Source organism: Lutra lutra, chromosome 7 (genome assembly GCF_902655055.1).
Source record: "Lutra lutra chromosome 7, mLutLut1.2, whole genome shotgun sequence".
Classification (NCBI taxonomy): Eukaryota; Metazoa; Chordata; class Mammalia; order Carnivora; family Mustelidae; genus Lutra; species Lutra lutra.
Window position 1 is genome coordinate 140,010,274 of NC_062284.1, and position 24,932 is coordinate 140,035,205.

The following is a 24,932-nucleotide window of genomic DNA, read 5'->3' on the forward strand; positions in this document are numbered from 1 at the left end:
TTCAACACGCCATCTTATAGCCTTGACTGTGGACCGACCCTGGGCTCAGCTCTAGCCCTGCTGTTGTTCATCAGACACCACCAGGGCTTTTGAGGAGTCCCCCACTACATGGGGGAAAGAGACATGTAACCAACAACTCAAATTTGGAGGCAAGCAAACATTATTTAGGAACAACAAACAAGGAGGAGAGTCTGTCCTTTGCAACACTGTGGATGAAGTTGGAGGGCATCATACTACATAAAATAAACCAGAAAGAGAAAGACAAATACTAGAAACTTAAAAAAAAAAAAAAAAGGAAGGAAAAAAATGCTGAACTCACAGTCTAGAAGAGTGGTTTTCATGGAGCTGGGGAAAATAGGGAGAGGTTGGTAAAAGCCTGCAGACTCAGTGATGGTTAAGGCCTGAGGATCTAATGCATAATATGGTAACTATGGGGGTAACGTTGCATACTTGAAATTTGAAAAAGTAGAACTCGAATGTTCTTACTGTAAAAGGGGGAGTGGGAGGGTGAGTATGCCAGGTGATGGATGCAGTAATTAACAACATGAGGTGGCGGAAACCTCTCACCATGAATCTGATCATCCCCTTGTATACTTAAAAGGTGATCTTGTAAATATCTTACAATTTTTTTATTTGTCAGTTACACGTCAATAAAGCCAAAAACCAACAAGCACAGGTGGGGGAGTAGTGTGTGAGAAATGTAGACTGGGGTGCTAAGAGGCAGCTCAGGGCTCACCCCTAGCTAAGCTGGTGGAATGGCCTGGATAAATCCATTTCCCTCCTTTGTTCAGGCTTCCCATCTGCAGAGTGAGGCTTACAGTTTGCAGTTAGGGACCCGCAGGTGCGCTAGAGAAACCGGGGCTCATGCTCAGCCCTGGACTCGAACATTCACTGAAGTTAGTATGAAGCTGCAGATTTGCTCAATCCTGATTTATTTCAGTCCATAAGGACTTGGGGGGTCAAGGCCTATGCTAATTTGTATCATCTGTCCATATGCGCACGTGTGTGCACACGCACACCTGCACACACTTCATTCCTGTCTTTGCTGCTCCTCCTCCCCCCTCAGCAAACCTGAAACACAACCTTCTCGCCCAGCGTAGAAAAGTCTGGGTGGCACTGGGTTTACTCCATTAACTGAAGATGTGCTTGTGATGAATTATGAATGACCTAACATGTCTTAAATCATAAAGAAATCCAATTTAACTTTCTACACACAGTTCAAAGTCTGCTTTTAATCTCTGCTTTGCTCAAGACTATTGTGCATCTTAGTAGGTTCAGCATCGAGAAGTGAGAAGCAAAATGTTGCAGTTTTGCATCAAGCAGATATTGACTAATACTCTTTGTTGCTTTCCGTAGAGGAAGGGCTCTTTGGGTTTTTCATTTCCTCTTTGTGTGTATGTGTATGTGTGTGTGTGTGTGTGTGTGTGTGTGTGTGTGTGTGTGTACTTAATATCCAGAAGTAATAAGTAACACATTAGCCCAAGAGAAGAAACAAATTGCTATTTTTTATTCCTATCCACTGTTGGGATGGATCCAGAGGCCTTGCAAGAAGGAACAAAGAATTCAGTGCCTTTCTAATGGCATGTGACTCACTTCAGTGGAGAACCACCCTTATGTTTCAACTGTATCTTAAAGAGGCTGTTTCAGGGGATGGTGGCTGTCAGAATTTGGTTGGAAAAACAGCAATCACTCATGAGTTCTGGCTACAAATGGGTTCTTTTTATAATTAAACTTTTCATTTTAAGATAATTACAGATTTACCTTCAAGGCAGAGAGATCCCATGGGTAGGTGGCCCCGTTTCCCACAATGGTAACATCTTGTGAAACTATGGTGCTATATCACAACCAGCTTTTGTGCTTTGACACAGTCCAGAGATCTCATCCAGATTCCCTATTTCATTAGTACTCATTTGCGTGTGTGTGTGTGTGTGTGTGTGTGTGTGTGTGTGTGTGTGTGTGTGTGTATTTAGTTCTAGGAAGTTTTATGATGTGTGTGTATACAAGACCACCCACAGTCAAGATACGGAACATTTCCGTCACTACAAGGATCCCACTTCCTCCCTGCTGGGCCCCCACCCCATCCCTCTAACATTTGGTAACTACTTGTCTGTTCTTGATTTCTCCTATTCTTTCATTTCAGGAACATTCTACACATGGAATAATGTAGTAAATAACCTGTTGGGATTGGCTTTTTTCCCCACTCAGTGTAATTCCTTAAAGAGTTATTCTTCCAAGCCACTGCAAGTAACAGTGGTTTGATCTGTTTTTACCACTAAATAGTGTTCCACGGTGGGGAGGCATTGCGGTTTACTCAACTATCCATCTACCGAAGGACCTGTGTTCATTTTGGATATTAGGAAGAAAGCTGTGGGAAACATACACATCCAGGTTTTTGTGTGAACATTAGTTTTCATTTCTGTGGGGTCACCTGGCAAGAGGACAATGGCTGGGTTGTGTGGTCACTGCCTGTTCAGCTTTTAAAAAATCTGACAAATGGTTTCCCAGGGTGGCTGCACCATGTTACCTGCCCATGGGTAAGTAGGGGGGGACTCCGGTTTTTCCACATGCTCGCCAGCAGCTGGTAGGTGACTATTTGGTATTTTACTGGCTCTGATGCGTGTCGTGAGGTCCCACTCTGGTTTGACTTCACATTTCCCTAATGGCTAATGTGTCTCCACATCTTTTCATGGGCTCATTTGCCATCTGAGTATCTTCTGTGGTGGAATGCCTGTTCATGTCTTTTGCCCATTTTCTTAATGGATCATTTTTTTTTTCAGCCTCTTAACGGGGACTTTTGTGGAGCTGAAATTTATGGTGTCAATGAGGTATGATTGATGGAATTTCCTTTTATAGATCACATTGTTTGTGTCAAGTCCAAGAACTTTTTGGTTGGCCCTAGATTCTGAAGATTTTCTTTCTCTCCCCCACCCAAAAGCTTTCCAGTTGTACATTTTACATTTGATTTAATTTTTGTATAAGATGTGAGGTTTAGGTTGAAGTCATTTCTTTTGCTTAGGGATGTCCAGTTTCAGCAGAACCACTTTCTGCAAAGGTCCTCATTTTTCCTTCAAGCTGTATGGGTAGCTTTGCCAAAAATCATGTGGGCAAATTGGTGTGGGTTTGTCTCTGGGTCAGTCTTCTGTTTTACTGATCTTTGCACCCATCCCTCACACAATACCACACTTTCATGATTATTCTATGTATATGGTAAGAGTTATTATTGAGTAGAGCAATTCTTCCCATGTTTTTCTTCATTTTCAAGATTATTTGAGCCATTCAGGGCTTCTGTCTTCCTAGATAAATTCAGAATTAGTTTGCTATATACACACACACACACACTTTTTTTTTTTTTTGAGAGTGAGAGAGAGAGAGAGAGAGAGAGAAAGTGTGTTCATGTGTGTGTGCCCAGGAGGGAGGAGCAGAGGGAGAAGGAGAGAGAGAATCCATGCTGGGTGTGGAGTAGATGTGGGGCTCCATCTCATGACCCTGAGATCATGAAAACTAAGGACTGGATGCTCAACTGATGGAGGCATCCAGGCACCCCTAGTTTGCTGGGTCTTAAAAAACCTGTTTGAGCTGTTTTCAATAAGGAATTCGAAGCTTCTGCAACCATTTGGAGGGCTGCAGACATGAAAGGCAGCAAAGACACCTGCGACCTTCTCAGTGTCAGTATTCAAGCAAGGGCTCTGAAGGGCTCCCCAGAGATTGTTACAAATCTCAAGAACCTCAGGAGAGCCGCTACCAACTCTCCCAGTAGGCTGAACTGAGCAGTGACTCTTGAGGTCAATCTGGAGCAGCCTGGAGGGTCAGGGCCTGAAAGCAGATGGTGCAACACTGTCTAGGTCTGGGAACGTGTTGTCAGGTTTCTGTGCAGTTGGTGATGAAAAGCCGGGGAAGACAGCTCCTCACAGAGCCCAGTTTTCAGCGGGACAGAGCTCTCTGGAAATGGATCCCTACAACCCAGGGAGCTGGTCCTCACATGTTTAGTTATTCGTTGACATAGTGGAAGGGTGCGCTGAACAGGCTAAAGACACTGCAGGGAAGCCATGGGGGCTCAGAGGTGGTCAGGTGAGCAGGCGGGCAAGCCACTTCGGTGGGCTGAGAAATGCAGGGATGGAGGACAGGGCGGGGACCGTCAGGGAAGAGGCAGAGGGAGAGAGGAAGGACGCACTGACACACTCATCACACATGAGGGAAGATGCTTCAGGGAAAACCATGTCTGTGCTGAGGCATGGTGTGTACTGCAGCCCTCCTGCGGGGGAGGGTGGTGCAGGAGAGGGATCCTTCTGGAACCACAGAGGAGGATGAAGGTGTGGATATGCCAATAGGCTGGTCTGCAGACACTGGGGCTGTGGCCTCATCCCTCACCCGGTTCTGAGGAGCCATGTAACAGTTCCAGTGTTCCAAGAGCAAGCTGAAGAGGTGGGTTGGAAAGCCCAGACATGCGTTCTGTGTTTCCTTCCTGCAGCCCCATCTGTAAAGCCAGTACTTTGTCTTTAAAAACAACCAGGAGGTTCTGGACTCCAGCCCTTCTTTCTCCCCACCCCTGGAACCCAGTGGCACTCTTTAGAACTGGAGTGAACACTGAGGTATTGTCTTTGAAGGAAAGTACCATTGTTGTGGATCACACTTATTTTATCCAAATGAAGTGTTTCTTTACTTCGTGCAGCTCTCACCCATATGACACGTCAGTTCCAATTTGTGGCAGGAAGCTAAGTTAATCTGACTCCAGCCCCCACAAGGCCATTCAAGGCATGTCCCAGAAAATAACAGGATTGTTTAAGGGTCACTGCAGCAGGGCTAAGAGCTGGGTTTTCTCTATCTTTGTGCCCCTGTGTGCAAGAATGCCCACTGCCAATGACGTGCAAACTCTGCTGGGCAGCAAGACAGCTTTGTGGGGGGTGTGTGTGTGACAACTCTTCCCTGGGGGGCAGACATGGCCTTCGGTTCCATGGTCCCAAGGTGTTCCTCCATGGTCCAGCCAAGGTCAGTGGTTAAGCTAAGGTCATGCAGCTGGGGGCAACAGAGGAGCTGGTAACTTACTGGAAACAGATGGACACATGGAGACACCCAGGAGGTCAGCTTGAGTCAGGAGAGCCGGGACCACGTGAGGGTCCATATCCCCATGGGCAGGTGGCAGAGTTCCTTCCAGGACGGAGCTCCATGATGGTCCTTTTCACCGGAATCCTCAGTGCCTGGCCCAGAGGAGAGGCTTAGGGTAGATCATATGCTTCCCACCCCAGAAGGATGATAGTTTGATTCATTTTCTGGGGCTGACCTGTGAAACTGCTGAACAAGGAGGCTTTAAACAACAGAACATAGTTTTCTCACAGTGCTGAGGGCTAGAGGTCTCAAATGAAGGTGTCAACAGGATTTGTTCCTTCTGGAGGCTATGAAGGAGCCTCTATTTTATGACTCTCCTGGTTCCTGGTGGTTGGTGGCAAACGTTAATGTTTTTTTGTTTTTGTTTTTGTTTTTTTAGAGAGAGAGAGCATATGCACATAGTGGGGGAGGGGCAGAGGGAGAGAGAGAATCTTAAGCAGATTCCACACCCAGTGTGGAGCCTGACACAGGGCTCGATCTCATGACCCTGAGATCATGACCTGAGCCAAAATCAAGAGTTGGGTGCTTAACCAACTGAACAACCCAGGCTAACCATTCCTTTTTTTTTTTTTTTAAGATTTTATTTATTTATTTGACAGACAGAGATCACAAGTAGGCAGAGAGGCAGGCAGAGGTGGGCAGGAAACAGGCTCCCTCCTGAGCAGAGAGCCTGATTCGGAGCTCGATCCCAGGACCCTGGGATCATGACCTGAGCCAAAAGCTGAGGTTTTAACCCACTAAGCCACCTAGGTGCCCCAGGCTAATAATTCCTAACCTTATAGTTGTGCTATGATGATTTTGTCTCTATTTGCATCCCTACACTTCCGACCTGCAGAATTGGGAGCTAATATATGGGTGTTTGCTAAGCCCTACATTGGTGGTAATTTGTTGCAGAACATAGAAAAAAATTAATTTGCTGAACTAAGCCACAAAACCCAAACATCCCCATTTTACAAAAGAGGAAACTGAGGCCCAGCAAGACGGGTCATCTTGCCCACGATTGGCCTGTCTGTGGCAGGGAAGGGCCTTGAACTGAACTCTGCTGGGCTCCCAGTCTGTTACACTGCCTTGCCACATAGCCACTTGTATTTAAATGGAAGGCCCTGGTGGTACATATTTCTTCCTCCGATTACTCAACGATTTGATGCACATAGTTATTTAAAGGTGCAGAAATTGCTCAAAATAATAGCGAAAGGAGCATGCAATATTATTGCCTTCATTGGCCATTAGTGGATGGCTTGAGATCAGGCTTGCGTGTACAGTTAATTATGGGCAGCGAGTCTGAGACTCTGTGGCCTGCAGGCCTGGGGTCTTTGGTCTTTGCCATTGCGAAGGTGACAGGCTACGGCTTATTGATCTCATGTGACCGGGTTTGGCCTCACTTGCATTATGGTAACAGAACCTAGTAAATTGTAAAGAAATGGCAAAAGCTAAATGATGATCACATGTAAGCTATTAATGTAATTGTGTTCTTAGAGCCGCCTTCCTTAAATTACTCCAGTGGTGATTTCAGATTGAATTGGAGTCACATCCCGGGAATAATTCATCCCCCGATCTCAACCCGCGCTGGAGTCAACAGCGCACGGCACACGTTGAGCTAGCTGCTTTATTGTTGGAATTCCATAATCTATGAGGCACTCTCAGTCATGAAGTAGCTCATTATTAAAATATAATATTACGTTCGCGTGTGATTATTATTTTAATGCAGTTCTCCGTTGACTTACACAAGGAGGCCCAAAGTCTTTCAGGCTTCCCTCTCCATTCTCCTACGGTAAAGTTAATTTATACCAAGATGATAAAAAATTTGATTTATTTTACAACAGATCAGTAATTGTGCTCTACAAATAAGTTCGTAATGATAATCAACAGCATTTTCAACATAATTTAATTTGTCTTCTCCCGAGAGGTAGTTAAATGCAGTAATAATAACACCAGTGTTATGGACTCAGCAGCAGTTAATCATGGTCTGAATATGCAGACAGCCCCAATATTGTATTGACAGAAATTAAATTAACCATCAGCTTGGGCAATCAGCGGCTATACAGCTATTAAAAGCAATAAAGGCAACAAACCCCAACCATTGCCAATTACATTTTGACATATACAAGGGAAAGGACAGATGCTTTGATTCGAGATTTTTCTTTCCATGAATATAAGACAAGAGAGTCGCACCTTGAACTTGTGCAGAACTTGTTCCCCCAAGGCTTGCTGAGTGTGGGATGGGCTCTCACATGCGATCTCTACTGACGGTTTTCTTTTCACTAAAAGATAATAATCGATTGGTCAGGATTCATAGTTTGTTAAATTTTAAGTTGTCTCTCCAACACAACTTTTGGTGTCCCTACAAGGGTTCCCTGTGTGGGGTTTTTTTGTTTGTTTTTGCTTTAATGTTGGTTTTTTGTTTTTTGTTTTTTTTTTGGCCTAACATTGTAATGTTTGACACAGGCACATAACAAGGACTCAATTTTAAGATGGTAGGGAAAGCAGGGGGAAAAGGGAAGGAAAAGAAAAGGAAATCTCATATTTTTGAGCTTAAGAAGATTCTCAATTAAGTTCAATGATGCTGTAATACGACAGTGTTTTATCATCGTCTGCAGGAGACTTTGAGCTGGTTTAATTCAATGCCCACCCAAATAGAAGTATCGGGTGGGAAGCGAATTTCTTCTTTCCCTCCTCCCCACTTCCTTCCTTTCTCCCTCTCTCCCTTCCTCCCTTCCTCTTTTTTCCTTTCCTTCTTCCACTCCCTCCCTCTTCCCATTCTCTCCCTTCCTCCCTTCCTTCCCCAGCACACTACCCTCCTTCTTAGTGGAGATTTCAATCGTCCTCAGCCTTCGTGCTTAGAGATTGTCCATATGGGGTTGGTTGTACTGGGGATCTAGCTGAGCCACAGGCTACAGACTGGTTTATGCCACCAATGGTCCATGGCCACCATATTAGCTGTGGTTGATGGGGAGATGCTCAGTGGCAGGAGTGGCCATTGAGGCTCCTGGTCACTGACATCGGGTAGAGTACTCTGAGCTGGAGACTGGACCACCTGTGGACCTGGAGGAGGCTCCCATGGAACTCTTTGGTACTGGAAAAAGATGAGATTTCAAGTCAAGACTGGATGGGGTCTGGAAGCCAACTCAATCTGTCTGCATTATTTCCCCAAGTCCTCTCATTTTAGGCCCCATGGAGCTCTCCTTTCCTTGTGACCTGCTGACCCTCCCCCTTCTCCAGTCTGGAACAAACTTAAAGTTGGCACAGTTGCTTGGCACTTGTGGTAAGCAAGCTAGCCTGCTCACCTTGCGGATAGAGAAGGGGCATGAGCCAAGGAAAGCAGGTGGTCTCTAGAAGCTGGCAAGGCCAGGAAATGGAATCCCACCCAGATCCTGCAGGAGGAGCACGGCGCTGCTGAAACTCTGACTCTACCCCAGGGCAACCTGGGTCCGACTTCTGACTTCTCAACTGTAAAGTGATACACGTGTGTTGTTTGCCGTTGGTGGCAATTTATTACGGGAGCAATAAGAAAGGAATGCAGTTCTTCATCTTTTTATAAAAACCTATTGTTTATGAAAAGTATTGTATAAGCCAAGCCCTTCATGCTTTCAACAGTGTGAACCCCAAAGCCCAGGTGCTTGCAAATTCAAAGTGCTAGGTTTTGAAACAGACCAGTACTTTCCCTGATTCTCTGCCATACACCATCCTTCTCTTGAGCTGAGGGCAGGCACTGATGGGCTGGCAGAAAGGGCAAAGAGAACAGGGAAAAGAAAATTCAATCAACTTTTCAAAATGTCATTCTAATGCGATCTCACATTATAGCACTAGGTATAAGAGTACTGTTATGTCTGGTGTGGCCTTGGTTCTAAAGGCACTGTGCCCCAGTCTGCCCTGCTGACCATGTAGCCTGGCTTTCCCTGGCCCCAGACTGCATGGGTTGGTTTGTCCACAGGCAGAGTATCCTGCTCAGCCCAGCTGGTATGTGATTTCCCTTGTTTTAACGCCCAAACCCTCATGTCTGAGAACTTCTTCAGTCTTGGGCATGTTAAAACTGTTGGTCACCTTAGTCATGGTTCATAAAAAATCATGGCTGAGAAGCTGCCATAGCCAGTGGAACCTTCTATCTCCTGGGGCTGTGGTCTTCAAACTGTGTTCCAAAGAACCTTAGAAAATCTGTGGAGCCCATCAGGGGCTCCAGGATAAAGGGGGGAACTGGGGAAGCTTCAGGGTCTCCCCTCCTGCTTTAAGCAGAGTGACCTGCTATAGTGGGCTACATTCTGAGCAATGTTTTTTTTTTTTTTTTTTTTTTTTTTTTTTTTGCCCAAAACAAGGCAACAATAAGTGTGAAGAACACTGATATAACATGTGACCATTACACAGGTGAGAAAATAGAGGCCTGGGGAGAGCACTGAGTCTAGTAGTCCCAGGGCTAGAACCCCAGTGTCCTCATTTCACATCCACGCTCTGTGCTTGTCCACATGGACAAAGAGCTCTCTACCCCTCAGTCTCTATGCCTCAGTTCCTAGGATGCTTTGACCAGCAATTCCGCTCTCAGGCCAGGCTCCCTGGACACACAGGAAGCAAGGACGAAGGTGTCAGTACAGGAGCCTGCAGGAAGTGGAGCAGTTACTGCTGTCTCTATCCATCAGGTGACAAAAACCTGATTCTTTCCTCCCACATAATATCATTTAGAAATACCACCAGTAAAATGGTGTTTGGGGAGTGCCAAACCCACTTCAGTCGTACCTTTGCTACCAGTGAAGGTCATGGAAGTGGGGCAGGCAGAAAAGGGAGGAGAGAAGATCTTTTGGCAACATTTCCTTTGACTATTTTTCCACAATGCACTATGCAATGCAGTGAATGCACAAGACAGTGGTGAGAGTCCCTGTCTCCACAGAGATTATAATCTAAAAAGGAAGGATGTCTCCATAAACAGCTATAAGTAACAGGATGTTCATATTCTAGATGCCAGAGCTCAAAGGTGATTTCTGGGTCCAGAGGAGGGGTGTCAACCTTTTTTGGGGGCTTGAGGGAAGGGCATGGACGGCTCCTCAAAGGAAGCTGAGACTAAAGACTTGGAAAATTAGCCAGGCAAAGAGTGTTAACGTTCACTTGGATTCCCACAACAAGACTGGGATGGGGACACTACACAGTAGAAGAATGAACCCCTTTAACAGATAAATGGACTTAAGTTCAGAGAATTTAAAAGGACTCTCTTCAAATCTCAGGACTTTCTAGTGGTGGATACTGATCAGAACACAGATCTTTCCAATCCAAATCCAATGCTCTTTCTACCTCAAGAAATGTGGGGCTGGACTCTGCCTCTCCAAGAGGGCACTGGATGAGCAGAAAGGAGCATGGGGCATTGGTTTCCTTGAGGTCTGAGTGGATAGTTCTTGAATGGTCACAACTTTAGGCCTCAGACCCCCTTTCCCTGCTCTGAGGGTGTGCCCAGAACCCTTAAGGGAATTCGTACACATATTTCCTGGCCCAACTCAAGATGATTTGGATGATCCTATCACCAGAGAAGAAGGCATCCCTAACCCTGTCTGGATTTTGCTACAGGAGGAGGTCAGATAGAGCCCAATGCTCAATCTCTTTAAACAAATTCCGTTTTTATTTTGCTTATTATACACATTTATGTGACTATAAAAATTCAGCGCACATTATGATTTGGCTCAAGTTTCTTTAGAGTTCTTGGCTCCAGTTCTAGCCATGGTTAATCTACGGAGGTTGAAGTCCTATTTGAAAACAAGACCTTAATGTGGAAATTTTATTTAGAAAAGGGAATTCAAGTGATTTATATACTCTGGATTTATGAGCATTAAAAAGGCACACCCAGCAGAGACAGTTTGGAGTTGGTATCGGACTGGAAATGCAGCCTCTGAATCAGCCTAGAATTCTGAGTACAACCTTCTATCTTCCTTTTGCAAAGCCATGTGGGTTTGACATGAAATCATTTCAGCTTCTTATGATTAATGAAAGAAAAATCAACTAAAACCTTAAAGAAAATAAAAACGTTAGTGACATTTATGTAATTATTGGTCAAACTCAGTTTGATCTCGAATTCAAGGGATTACTTGGAGTCATATATTATAAGAACATGACAATAGTGCAAGTATTTGTCAGTAATAAAATGCATTTTAAGACAATATATTGGACACTTAAACATATCAAGTGGGCATAATGTGAAGGGCCAGTGTTGGGAAGGTGGTTTTCTATGGTCCCTTGGCTTACCGTGGGGCAGGGGTCAAAGTATTAAAGAAATGCCATGAAGTGATCCAGGGAGATGTTTTTCTAGATTACAGAGACCTTAGGGAACAAAGGGCATAACTTTTTTTTTTCTCAGATAAAGCAAAAGAAGCTCAAGGTGAGTAGATGACATGTCAAGGGCTGCACAGATGGTTCTAGAAAGTGATGTCACAGCTGGTTTTGTCAGTGCATTGTGGTTCCACATTTAGGAACCATAACCAAATGATCTCAATGTATTTTTTCAGCCAATACCATGCACCTACCATGCACCTACACGTGCCCTGCAACTGGAGAGGTCAATCAACATAGCAACAGCTGATGTCACAGAGGTCGCACTGTGATTGGTTTATGCTGCATATACATAGGTTGGCGTGTGGCTCGGTGGAGTGAGAGAGAGTTCATCTATTTGGGGATAATGGGTTGTGGTCAATAGGAAGTTGGTGTCTGTAAACCGGTTTTTAGATGAGCCTGAGGGCCAGTGAGGGTTGTGAAGGGAGACAAGGAGAGGGTCTCTGGTGCAAGCATTAGCACTGTTGTGGTCACGCAACCTGTCAGAGCCACACGAGTGGACTCTGGCTTACATAACAAAAGGGCAGAATGCTGGAAGGACAGGGAAGCAGTCACAGGGATAAAGAAAAAGCTGAATGATCATTTTTCCAGAAAGCCCAGAAATGGGATCATGCTAGGGATCCGGGCAGCAGGACACACAGATTACCTCTTTGTATGGGCTAGGAGATATGCCACCCTGAGTCCTGTCAAGGGGTTAAATTCCATCCTGTGTCCAACACTGTTATAAAATGCCTACTGTGTGCCTGGCACTGTGCTGGGCACTGGGGTACAAACACAAGTAAAAAACAAATGCGGGACGCCTGGGTGGCTCAGTTGGTTAAGCTGCTGCCTTCGGCTCAGGTCATGATCCCAGCATCCTGGGATCGAGTACCACATCGGGCTCCTTGTTCTGTGGGGAGCCTGCTTCTCCCTCTGCCTCTGCTTGTGCTCGTGCTCTCTCTCTCTCTGACAAATAAATAAATAAAATCTTAAAAAAAAAAAAAACAAAAAAAAACAAAAAACACAAATGCTCTCCTCAAGGCAACTTTCTCCTTGAAATTTGGGGAGGGAGATGGGGCAAATATTCAGGCAAACTTGGCTCAATATGGTTGGAAAACAGAGGTGTACATCGTATGGTGCACCTAACCCAGAGACCAGGGCTGTGTGTGACCTATGACTCTTCGAGAGCTATATTTCCATCCAAGCTTCTAATATAGGTCTTATAAAATTTGGGTGAAAACTTATATTTCTGCATCTTCTGTAAAGGTTTTATTAAAGACAGTATTCACTGGATGGATTATTGCATAAAAAGTCCCACGATCAATTCCCCTTGAATGTTAGTGTTGGGTATATTTTTTTTCTCAGCTGTTGACTGCTATGTTGAAATTTTCATCAGACCATGAGATTTTTGTGGCCTACCCTGTTTCCCTTTTCACTTTGATTGCCAGGAAACTCCCACTTAATTAAACTCAGTGCATCACCACCATACCCATACCTGTCCTGGATTTTGAGTGCAATTCTTTGTCCTTTATTACCGATTTCTTTTCCGATTCTCTTGTAGCTGCATCTTTTAAAATGAACTAGTCAAAACTCTTTCCAGAAACAGTCAAGTTGTATATAATAATTATAAGAATTAGGTTGAGAATGTAGCCTCATTTTGTGAGAGTAGATTCTAGATCTGATTTGATTCTCCTATTGTTTTGAGTTGAATTTTCTTCACTGGTGAAGTTATAACACCTATAAGATCACATGAAGTACACAGTGGCTCAGGTGAAAATCATTGCCACCTTGTCCCTGTCTCTGTCTCTGTAATTAATCAAGTTGTTCTCTAGTCTGCTGGCTTTGACATGCCTCTCCCAGCTCTGTCCTCCCACCTGCATCCCTTTGGAACATGGACTTCACCTCCGACTCTGATTGCCTAAGTTGTGTGGAATCTGCTTTTCCAACTGTTGGGCGTCTCTCCAAGACACCTTGTGGGTGTTCCCCTCTTGTGCTTATGCAATTGCTTCCCATCCGGGCCTCACCCAGATAAGTGAGCTGCCAGTGATTCCCACCTGTTTCCCCATCAACATTTGAGCAGGAATATTCTAAGAAATATTTTGAATATTTTGGAATTCATGTTTGACGGATGAAGCTCAAAGTGCCTGAACATCTGGCATGGACCTCATCTTCAGGGTCAGCAGGGACTTTGTCTCACTAGATAAATGTCATTTCAAGAAGCCACGAGAGATCTCACTGAGGGCTGAGGAAGGTGGACTGGTAGTTTGCGGGCCTTCTAAGGGACCTGGAGGGGATGCTGTTGTCTGAAGTCGTCAAAACCAAACAGGGACGTGGAGACATGGGAACCAGCATTTTCCTCCTTCCTCCTCAGCCACATGCTAATATTCCTCCTTCAAGGTCACTGTCTCATCTTTTCTTTGTAAGGTGTTTCCCAATGAAGGATGAAGAAGAGCTGATGCGTGACATGGAAAATTACTTTTCTGGGAACTGGACTGGCTGTAGATTTTCTCTCCTGCCATGCTGGTGCCCACCTCCTGCCTGCAGCATGATTTGTTGGATGTGGGTCCTCTTCTGGGTGAAGGGGAAATAGGTAGAAACCATTGTCATAAAAGCACAGGTCACTGTGGCTTCTCCGGTTACCTCACTCGGCAATGAAAAACCGGATTGTTATCTCGAAATGGCAGGTCCCCCCTGGGCGCTAAAATATTAAACATATATGCACACGCGTACACAGACATAAATAAAAGGCATCCGTAGCTCACCCAAGCCAGAGACACTGCCAATATATAATCAACCAGGAGATTTTTTTCGGGTGATATTTCCTTCCTTACAAACATGCACCCGTATATTACCACCCTGACAGCAGAATTCACACTAGGAGCACTTTTATTTTCCATAACAGTCAGCCAGAGAAGTTTCTGCTTTGCTCGATGGCAGGTTTGCAGGCCCGGACGTAAGGCCACGGCTGATTCTCTGTTATGACATCCTTCTTCCCTGATGAGGAAAGACAGGGTATTTCTCTGGTTTCTCTGTCACTGGTGAGTTTTCTCCCTTCTGCCTCCATGAAGGTATGTGTCATAACAGAGATGAACAGCTAGGTGATTTTCTCTTTCTCTATGCAGAGTATGTAAACATCGCCAGGCGCTGACAAAAAGTAGGTATGAAGAGGGCAGAAGATTCCTCTTGCCACCTGCCTGTTGGGAACGTGGAGCACAGAGAAGCACCTGATTCACTCCAGCCCCCCAGCCCTGCTCCCTCGGTCAGCTTCCTTATTCCCCTAGATAGCCGCTGTCCTGTACTATCCCAGCCTCCCGAGTCTTCTCAATCTCCTCCCCTCCAACCCATGATTTCCCCTCTCATCTGTTGCCCCTCCAACAGACCCCTGGATGATTTTGCTTCTCATTTTGCAGTGTTCCCTGCCTCCTTCTCCCCCTCTGAGAAAAGGGTCCATTTCCTCCTCTCCATGCCTACTCTTACTCCTTCATTCTTCTTGAACCACAGACACCATTCCCTTCAGCTCATGGGTGGTCTTCCAAGGGTCTGGCTGGCAGCTCCCAGGGGCCGTGGGTAAGTAAGGCATCAGGCCCTCACCTCCATCGTCGGACTGGGCTTGCTCACCTTTCTTATTCACCTCACTTGGCCTCCCAACCCTTGACATCTTCCTCCAAGATTTCTCTCTCCTTGGCTTCTGGGATGTCACCTTCTCCTGTTTCTTGGGGAGCATGTTCTTTGTTAATTTTGCTACCTCTTCTTTCACCATTTGCCCTTAGGTCTGGATTGTGTTTCAGTTGAGGCACACTCACTCATAAGTAGAACATCTAAGGAACAGCAACATTAATGAAGAGTTAGGCAAGTCTGGAGGTGACCAGAACCTGGCATTGCTTTGCGGGTCAGTGATGCCATCTTGGGCCCTTAGTGGGCTGGCTTGCCTCCTTACACTTGAAGCATGGCTTCCGCCTGAGGTGTGTGTCCTCACACAAGCATCCAGAGCAGGGATGAGGTACAGGGACCAAAACCATGTTGTTTCTATCACTCCCAGCAGCCCTGGCAGAATACCTTTGATGTCTCTTGGCTGCTCTGCTCACCTCCATGGGTAAGAGAAACTGAAGAGAGAGTATGCATGTAGCAAGTGCAAATGGGACTGTCATTGTTATCATGATGAACCAATCAAGACTGATCCCCTAGGGCTGGTGAAACAGTGTGTCTTCCCAGAGATCAAGGAGGCAGCATGTGTAGTGGGTTAAATTGTATCCCCCAGAAAGCTGTGTCTAAGTCAAACATCCTGTACCTATGAGGATGACCTTAAAGCCAGAGACCCTCAAATCTCTCTCTCCACCAACCACTTCTCACCTGTACTCCAGACCCACCTGTCATTTATGACTGACTCCCAGAACTATCTTGTGGGACATCCAGGCTTGTCTAGAACATCAAGCCCAGACTCAGCATGTTTTGAACCAAAGCAACCGTCCTTCCTGAAACCAGGGTTTCCGTTTCAACCACCACATTGTGTGAGTGCATACCAGTGTTTCAGTGTCCCTCCTACCCAGTGGAAGCACCAAGAACTTCCATATAGGTTGGCCTTCCAAACTTGTCCTCGAACTGCATTTGTGTAGTGAGGAAATGTTGGGAAGGGATGTTTGTGTCACAAAACTTCAAAACACCTCTTTTTGGTGCTTTGGAAGCACCTTCACATGTGGTACCCCAACCACAACCCAATGCCCTTCAGTTTCTTCTTGAATCTCTCTTGAATTGTCCCCTCCTCTGTATCCACATGGACTAGAGTGAGATGGATCCAGCATGTGGGTCTGACGACAGCCTTACTGAAAGAATCTGCTATGGAACAGGGAGATACTATCACCACAGTATCCTACATAACTGTATGTTATGTATGTAATTTAAGTATGAACAGAGAAGCCCATTCATTTCATAATTCCTTTTAGCAACTATGAAATCTTAGATGTTAAATATCGTTAAGACTCAAAATAGAAACAAAATTTCTCACTTCTCCTCTTAGGAGGCTCAGAGTGCATTTAGTTAAAAAGTATCCTAAGTGTGCAAGGCGGGTTGCTGAAACAGCAAACAACCTGTTACCATTTACAACTATTTATAAGGCTTGGGATTTTCCTCTCCTAGGGAGAGCTGGGGCTGTTGTAAAATGGATGCATAATCCTGACTTTCAAGTCTGTGGTCTGTCAAAATAACTTCATTGTTTACATTTGTCTGCTTCCTTCTATGTTGCACATCATATAAAAGACAACTCAGGACAATCCCACTTTATCACTTACTTAATTGGTGTCAGGTCTAAGATTTCATGGGAAGGATGCCCGTTGACTATTTAAAAGGGAAAATACTGGGGCGCCTGTGTGGTTCAGTGGGTTGAAGCCTCTACCTTTGGCTCAAGTCATGATCCCAGGAGCCTGGGATTGAGCCCCACATTGGGCTCTCTGCTCAGGGGGGAGCCTGCATCCCACTCCCCCTCTCTGCCTGCCTCTCTGCCTACTTGTGATCTCTCTCTGTGTGTCAAATAAATAAATAAAATCTTTAAAAAAAGAAAGAAAGAAAGAAAGAAAATGCCTTTGACTTGTATGGGGAAGTCTATCTAAGTTCTCAATGTTGTCTCTCTGCCCCTTCTCCTATGTCTGGAGCTGGGTTCATAGGGACAGCATTGCCTCTTCCTTTCAAATGTGTATTTTCTGTGCCCCAGACCTTGCCCTTGCTGTTCTCTGTGCCTGGAAAGCCCATCCCTCCTTGAACCTCAGGGCTCAAAGTCTGTGTCCATTTCTAATGTAGCTTCATCACTGTTATTCCTTATGCAGCTGTTGGCTTCTACCTGTTTAGCTCACCCATTAAAGGGAAAGACCGCATTAATTTACTCACAGTAATCTTTTTCTCATCCGTGCATCATTCACAAATACAGATGAAGCCCTTACTTTAATGAAGTAATGATAGTAAGACAAAGGAGCTCCCAGTTTCATGTAAGATACAAGCGTATTCAAGCAAATATGATCCTGTACTAAATATCATGATCAACGTTAGCAGACAATACAAGAAATGGGGTTTGGGGGGAGATGGTAAAGAGAGTGGGACAAGGACACCTCACTTTACCCCAGAAGGGAGCAGAGATTCTTGGGAGGAGTGATCTAAAGGAGCTTTGGAAGATAAGAATTACCCAGCAAAGAAGTGAGGTATGATTCCCCTTACATTCCCTAGCATCTATTACAGGGTTGGTGTGTACTAAGGACCAGTAAGTGCTTATTCAGTAGATGGTTAGGGAATGGCTGGCTGGCTGGATGATGAAGTAAGTGAATATATAGGCAGATGGATGGGTGAATGAATGAATGGATAAACAGAAGGATGGGTAGATGTGTAAATGATAGGTAGATGACTAGCCTTGACAATTTCCAGTGGACGATGTCGTCATTTGGAAGATATTTTTCAACTGTTGTAATATACAAGCCCCCATTACTCTAGGCATTTAATGTTGCCCTATGGATTCGGATAATGTTTTAATAAAGAAAAGAAAAAGTTCCACAAATCCCATAAACATATTTGGATCCCTGAGTTCTGGACAGGATCTCACGGAGCTCACCTGTGAGCAGAATTATGAGCACAGAGTGACAGATGCAAGGGGTACAAGTAGTCAAGGAAGGAGAAAAGCAGGGCGTCCCCAACTCTCCCAGCCAGATCTACTCCCCCAAGATAGCCTCTCTCGGATCAGTTTTTCCTATTTGGGGTTCTTCCCACAGTCAGTGTGGTGCTTCATTACCATGAGTCCCCTCTTGGCTGTCAGCCTCCGTGAGGGCAGGGACAGCGTGTGGTTTTGCTCACGCTTTCTGCCCCAGCACTAATCTGTGTCTGACGGCTGGTAGCTTTTCCACAAATAAACCATGATTGACTAAATGAATAAAATAAATGGGAAGCTTCCTAGAGAAGGTGAGCTGTGTTCTCACAAATGAAGAGAAACTGTTCGGGGTCGGCAAGGTCAGAAGGGACTTTGCCGGTAGGAGAGGCAGGCGCGGAGGTTCAGAGGACCAGCGGGCAGTGAGCGCAGAGAAGCCCGTTCATTTCCTTGGGCCAGGGACGTAAGGGGACTCTGGAGGAGGAGGGCCACCGGGGTGGACAGGCAAGCAAGGACCACCCTGGGAGGCCAGACAGAGTCCCTCAAAAAACACGATGTTATCAGAAACTTTTAAACAGGAAAGCAAGATCCTCCAACAAGCCTTTTTTTCTAGGTCCTTCTGGGTGCAGGGTGGAGGACAGACAGGGCAGTTCATACCACTGCAACGAGAGAGGTGGTCCCTTCCCAGGAGACCTTGGGCAGAGTCCGAACCCAGTCGGGGTCTCAGCTGTCCCATCTGCAAATTGAGAGGACGGGCTAGACACCGCTGAGGTCCCTGCAGCTTCGAACACGCTGTGACCTCGATATGAAAGCCAGTGCTGTGTTTCGCGAAGCCACTAACATTTTCCCGCAAGCACCGCCCTTGTGGATAATGGTTCTTTTAAAGCCACTCAGTGCTGTATTGACAGAAATTAAATTAGCCATCAGCGCAGGCAATCAGTGGCTACGGGACTGTTAAAGGTAATAAAGACAATGCTCTCAAACCAGAGTCAATTACGCTGTGACACTGCGAGCAGAAGGGACAGCTGCCTCTGATTGGAAAGGCGGCCGGGGAGGACTGCCTCCCAGCCTGAAGGCACAGGTTCAAACCTCACCTTGAGGCTGTTTCTCCTAATTGGGACAGGCAGTGCAAAGCGGATGTGCTGCTGGGGACACTGCCCTTTGGAGGGAATTTAAGGGCCAAGTGACTTCAGAGGGGAGTGGAGTCGGGTCCTGCGGATACGGGGTGGAATGGTGGGCAGACAAACTCACAGACTCCTCCCAAACAGGAAATCTACTGGCATGGAGTCAGGATGCCTGTACCGAATCTCCTACTCAGCTCCAGGCTCCTGTGTACCTTAAGGCAAGGACAGTCATCTCTCTGACCCTCAGGCTCTTCTTCTCCCCAGGAAGCATAATGGCAACTGGGTTACAGGAATGTTTTGATACTTTTGAGATTCCTTCTGCCAGGCTCCTGGCTAAGGGGGGAGAACTCTGGCTTTGCTGATGGACCCAGCACCATGTCTAGCGCCACAGTCCTAGGATTACTCACCCTCTCTGTGCATCCAAGGAGGCAGCAGTGGGAAGAAGAAATGCTACAGCTAAGGAACTAGAGGCTTCGATCTCTTTCTTGAGTCTGTTCTTATGTGTGTGGCTGGGCCAGCAAGAGGACTTCTCCGATCCTCTGTTTTCTCCTCTATACAAGGGGTTGTGCAGAGAGTCAAAGAAGACCACACAGTCAGTCCTGCCTTGACACTTGTTTTGAAAACACCAGCGTGCACCAATACAATCTAACGGTTAGGGAGAGTTGAGCTCAGCTTGGATTTCGTGTTTGCATATGTGTGATTTCATCCATGACAAACACCTGGGGAGGAGAAAGTGGAAGCAGAAACAATGCAGGACCCAGCTGACTGGAATTGCATGGGAGCACAGTGTCCATGCACACCCCTCACACATCTTCCTGCTCCCTCAGTCCCCGTGTGCACCGAGTGTGTAAGTTCCGTGTGTAAGTTCCCCCCCATACCAGAGAACACCCCACAGCACTCACATTGACTCCTAATAGCACCCCTTCCCATGCCCACTGTGCCCGGCAAACTTCAGGCTTTTCACTAAGTGAAGTGGCATATCGATGGTAGCGTTCATGTCTTTCTCAAGGATTTAACAGAAAGCAGCACTGTGATTTTTAAAAACTCTATTTAAAAAATTAAGGTGAAATTCACATACGATTAACACCGTTAGCTGTTTTAAAATTCACATAACTGTTATGAAATTCACATAACACTGTTAACTGTTTTAAAATGGAAAATTCTGTGGCATTTCCGATATTCACAATGCTATATGACCATTAGTTCTATGAAGTTCCAAACATTTTCATCCCCGCAAATGGGGCTTCCCTTCTTATAAGGTATTGCTGGTGACACTTCTGAATGTGGGGCTCTAACCCTCCTTTTTACCACAAATGAGATGGTTTTATAGCAACACCAGCTGTATGTGTATCTACATATTTGGTGATGCTAATTGTGTTCGTCTGTTTGTCTGGGATCTCCAGAACCAGTAGAAATACTAAATATAGGGGCACCTGGGTGGCTCAGTGGGTTAAGCCTCTGCCTTCAGCTCAGGTCATGGTCTCAGGGTCCTGGGATCGAGCCCCGCATCGGGCTCTCTGCTCGGCAGGGAGCCTGCTTCCTCCCTCTCACTCTGCCTGCCTCTCTGCCTACTTGTAATCTCTCTCTGTCAAATAAATAAATAAAATATCTTTTTTAAAAAAAGAAATACTAAATATATTAATTTAATTTAATTTAATATATTAAATATATATAGAGAGAGATTATATCAGATTATATTGCATATGCTTATATCTATGTCTGTATATGTACTTACTATAAGGCATTGATTGGCTCAGACTGAGAAGCCTGAGATCTGCAGTCAGCAAGTTGGAGACCCAGGATAACCGATGGGGTCATTTGAGCCTGAGTCCAGTCCAAGGGCAGGGAAGAGCTTGAAGACAGTCACTTTGAAAAAACAAATTCCTTCTTCGTCAGCCTTTGTTCTACTCACACCTTCAACTGACGAGATGAGGCCCACCCACACTGGGGCTGGCAATCTGCTTTACTCAATCTGTGGATTCAAATGTTGCTCTCATCCAGAAACACCCTCACAGACACACCCAGGATCCCATTTGACCAGGTGTCTGAGCTCCTCGTGGCCCAGTCAACATGATACATACAATTAACCATCACATGCCAAGAAAAACAGAGCTGTAGACAACGCTGGAAAAGCCCACAACCCTCAGGCACGAAAGGGGAGCCCCAGAGCAGGCCAGGAGATGTGATCCTGCCTAGAAAGTGACACAGTTTTCTGGGTGTGCTGTTCATCTGTATTGTCTGCTTGGGGGTGACAAAGGTGGCTTGAGGAGGGAAGGAAGGAGCAGGCTCAGAGATGTGAGGGGACGGTGGGAGATGTGAGAAGCAGCTCAGAGATGTTCCCCACACCGAGCATGGCTGAAAGACTTATTCATGGGAGGTCAAATCTTTACTTTTAGGTCACATGCTTTGCTATGTTGGTCTCTGATATGATCAGTTTCTTATATTGATTCTGTATCTTGCAACTTTACTGAATTCATTTATTACTTCAAATAGTTTTCTGGTGGAGTCTCTAAGGATTTCTATATATAATATCATGTCATCCTCAAATAGTGAGAGTTTTACTTTTCTCCTTCTGATTTGGATGAATTTTATGTCTTTTTCTTGCCAATCATTCCTGCTAGGACTTCCAGTACTGTGTTGGACAGAAGCAGTGAGAGCAAGCATCATTGTTCCATTCCTGATCTTAGAGGAGTGACCATTTTCTATTACCCCTGACCTTATGAAATTCTGCTAAACATGGCCCTTGTGTTGCTTGGAAAGCAGCCCATGGGGAATCTTTACCTGCAGTCTGCAGACTTCTCCACAGTGTGGAAGGAAAATCTTTTTATTGGTTGGTGGACACTCAGCCAGTGCCTTAGTCCAGGCTCTAGGTCATGAGCTCAGAACATCCAAAGATATTGTATGAACCTCTGTGAGTGAGTAGCTCACATGCAAAGCCAGCTTCAGGACTGGTTTGAACAAGAGGCCCCTGAGGTCCCACAGGCTGACTTCATGTCTCCATGTCCTCTCCTGCCATCCTCCTCTGGATGCTGGCCTTGTCCCAGGCACTATCTCCAGTCATCCCCTCCACTTCCCTTCAAGTGACCCCAAAATGGCATCTATTTCCACCACTCCATTGGTGTCCAGGGACTCCCATGGTGCTCCCAATAAATGAGCACTTTTCTTTCTCTTGCTTGACAAACTTTTTCCTTGAAGATCCCAAATGTCCCTCACACCTTACATATCAAAAACTGAGCTCATTTCTTCTTCATCAGACCTGTTATGGATTTCCAATCTCAAAAATGGCTCCACAGCAATAATGCTTTTAGTGGTACCATAACAGAAGGAGCTTTAAGGTATTTAGATGTGCTCTGGAAACTCTGAGTAACTACTTTCCCACTAATAACAATAACAGGGTTTCCATAAACACATGAGGAATAAGGAGTCCCCATGGTGACCTATCTTGGGGTTACTTTGTCTGCATGGTCCTTCATCTTTTTTTTTCTTTTTAAAGATTTTATTTATTTATTTGACAGAGAGAGAGAGAAATCACAAGTAGGCAGAGAGGCAGGCAGATAGAGATGGGGGAAGCAGGCTTCCTGCCAAGCAGAGAGCCCGATGAGGGGCTCGATCCCAGGACCCTGAGATCATGACCTGAGCCGAAGGCAGAGGCTTAACCCACTGAGCCACCCAGGCGCCCAGTCCTTCGTCTTTTTAAAATATTCCAGTGACCAACCTTGCACCCACCATGTTTAAAAAAAAAAAAAAGAATGAATTTCTGTTCTTATCACCTGGAATAGTTTATCCGGTCCAAAGCCAAAAATACTCATTTCAAGTGATCTGGCTCCAAGCTGAGTCTGGCCATAGTATTTCCAAAAGGACTGAATGAGAAGGCAAGTTCTCATGATGAAGTCAATTCATTCTCTAATTAAGGCAGAATATAATTAATGCTTCTCTTCCACCACTTGGAAGAAAGAGGCAAGATAACAATAATAATAATGATAACAATATGAACATGACTAATGATTCTTGTGTGCCATACCCTTTTCTAAGTTCTTTATATACACTCACTTATTTTATTCTTGTAACAGAGAGATAGTGTTACGAGGTGCAGCTTGCAGGAAAGGAAACTTTTCTAAAATTTCTAAAAGTAGAAAGTGGTTGAGTCAGGCTTTGAGCCAGGCAGAGTCCATGTCCTGAACCATCATGCTTTCCTGTTCCCTCGAAGACCTCACGTGGAGCCATCACACGCATGCGTGGGCACACACACACACACACACACACACACATTACGTGCTTGCCTCCGAGATGCCTTCTCTGATGCCTGTGATGTGACTCATGTCTTCTGAGGAGCAAGGTAGGATGGCAGCTCTGCCATAGTCTTGGTCTCCGGGATCGGGTCTTGACTCCGCCATGGCTCCCTCGCGTGGCCTTGGGTACATCATGGATCATCTCTGAGGCTTAGTTTCCCCGTGTGTAAAATGAGGGAACTAACAGCTGGGAGGACGACGTGAAATTAAACACAGGCGCACTCAGCGCGGTGTCTAGCACCCAGTCAACCCTCCATAGATGGCGGTAATTAGAGCCCGGCTACCACGATTGTTGTCATTTTCATGCAGCACATTCTCACGGCCTCGTTCCAGTATCCGCCCTCGGGACCTGGGATAAAACCTCGCCATTAGCAGGCACTTAATTAAAGGTTAGTTGTATGGAATTTAATGTCTTTGGGTGGACTCAACACATCTTTCCATGTCTCGTTCAAGGCAGATGACCATTCTTTTCTGAAGACACACTTAGGTTGGTAGTTTCCTTTATGCGTGAATGTTAACAACAGTTGAAAATATGTGTTCAATATATTTTTTTGTGCTGCCAGTTCTTAGTCATCTTTTAATTAAAAGTACTTTTTATTGACTGTTAAACTGTCAAGATTGTCTTTGTGTGAAGAGTGGAGAAGGTTGCCATGGAGAGGTGCATGTTGCTATGTGACTCTTGTGTTGGAGCCGGAATCAAAATGGTAATGGTCATGTCAATTTTGATAAAAAAAAAAAAATCCTCAACAGCTTCATTAAAAAGGGGAACTTTTATTTCTTCCTTTCTTGTCATTGTGCCAAGAATAACAGAAGGGGGAAATATTGGATTTTGTAAAGAGGCAGACAATGGGGCCAGCTGCCTACACTGTCAATGGTGAGAAAGTTCATATCAATTTGCAGGAGGAGTCATGGATGGCCCCCTTTTTCTGGATTGGCTTCTCCACGGGAGGGCTCTTTCTTTTCTTCTTTTTTCTTAATTTCTTCCTATTGGAATCTGTAGTTGTTTGGGCTTGGACCCAACCTCTCAGATGGGTTCAGGGACAGGACCCTCCAGACTTCCCTGTTGGACTCATTTTGCCAAGTAATGTCCAAGGTCTCATTCAGGTCCTGCAGAAGGGTGGACGCACCTCAGGTGCTGTAGGCTGGGTGGGCTCTGGACAGTGCAAAAACATCATGCCCACCACTTGAACCTTTCTTTTGGACATGCAGGCACACGGACCAAGCATCATTGTGTTCCAGAGGGTTCTGCTTCAGCCAAGAGTCTGGGCAACCCTATTCCTTTGCAGCAACTGTACCCTTTCTTAAGCTCTTCCCTTTTCTAGGGTGCTTGTCCTCTCCTTGCCACCTAATCTATTCTTTTTCCTGCTTCAAACCCAGAGTTAGTCTTTCATTATTCCTTGTAGCCTAGCATAGTGGTCAGGTGCACTACCACATTCTCATTGAGTGACTTGGGTAAGTTTCACAACCTCTTTCTGTCCAGATGTTTGAAGTCCTCATGGGGGAGGTGAAGGTTACCAT

The 24,932-nt window shown here is 45.4% G+C and overlaps 1 long non-coding RNA gene across 1 annotated transcript; it reads left to right on the forward strand.

Annotated features, from left to right (window-relative positions):
- Nucleotides 1-2,171: 2,171 nt before the first annotated feature.
- On the forward strand, nucleotides 2,172-6,786 carry LOC125105664 (uncharacterized). The gene is made up of 3 exons (XR_007128977.1): nucleotides 2,172-2,534; nucleotides 2,778-2,825; nucleotides 6,580-6,786. It is a non-coding gene; the product is annotated as an uncharacterized LOC125105664 (long non-coding RNA).
- The last annotated feature ends 18,146 nt before the right edge of the window (nucleotides 6,787-24,932 follow it).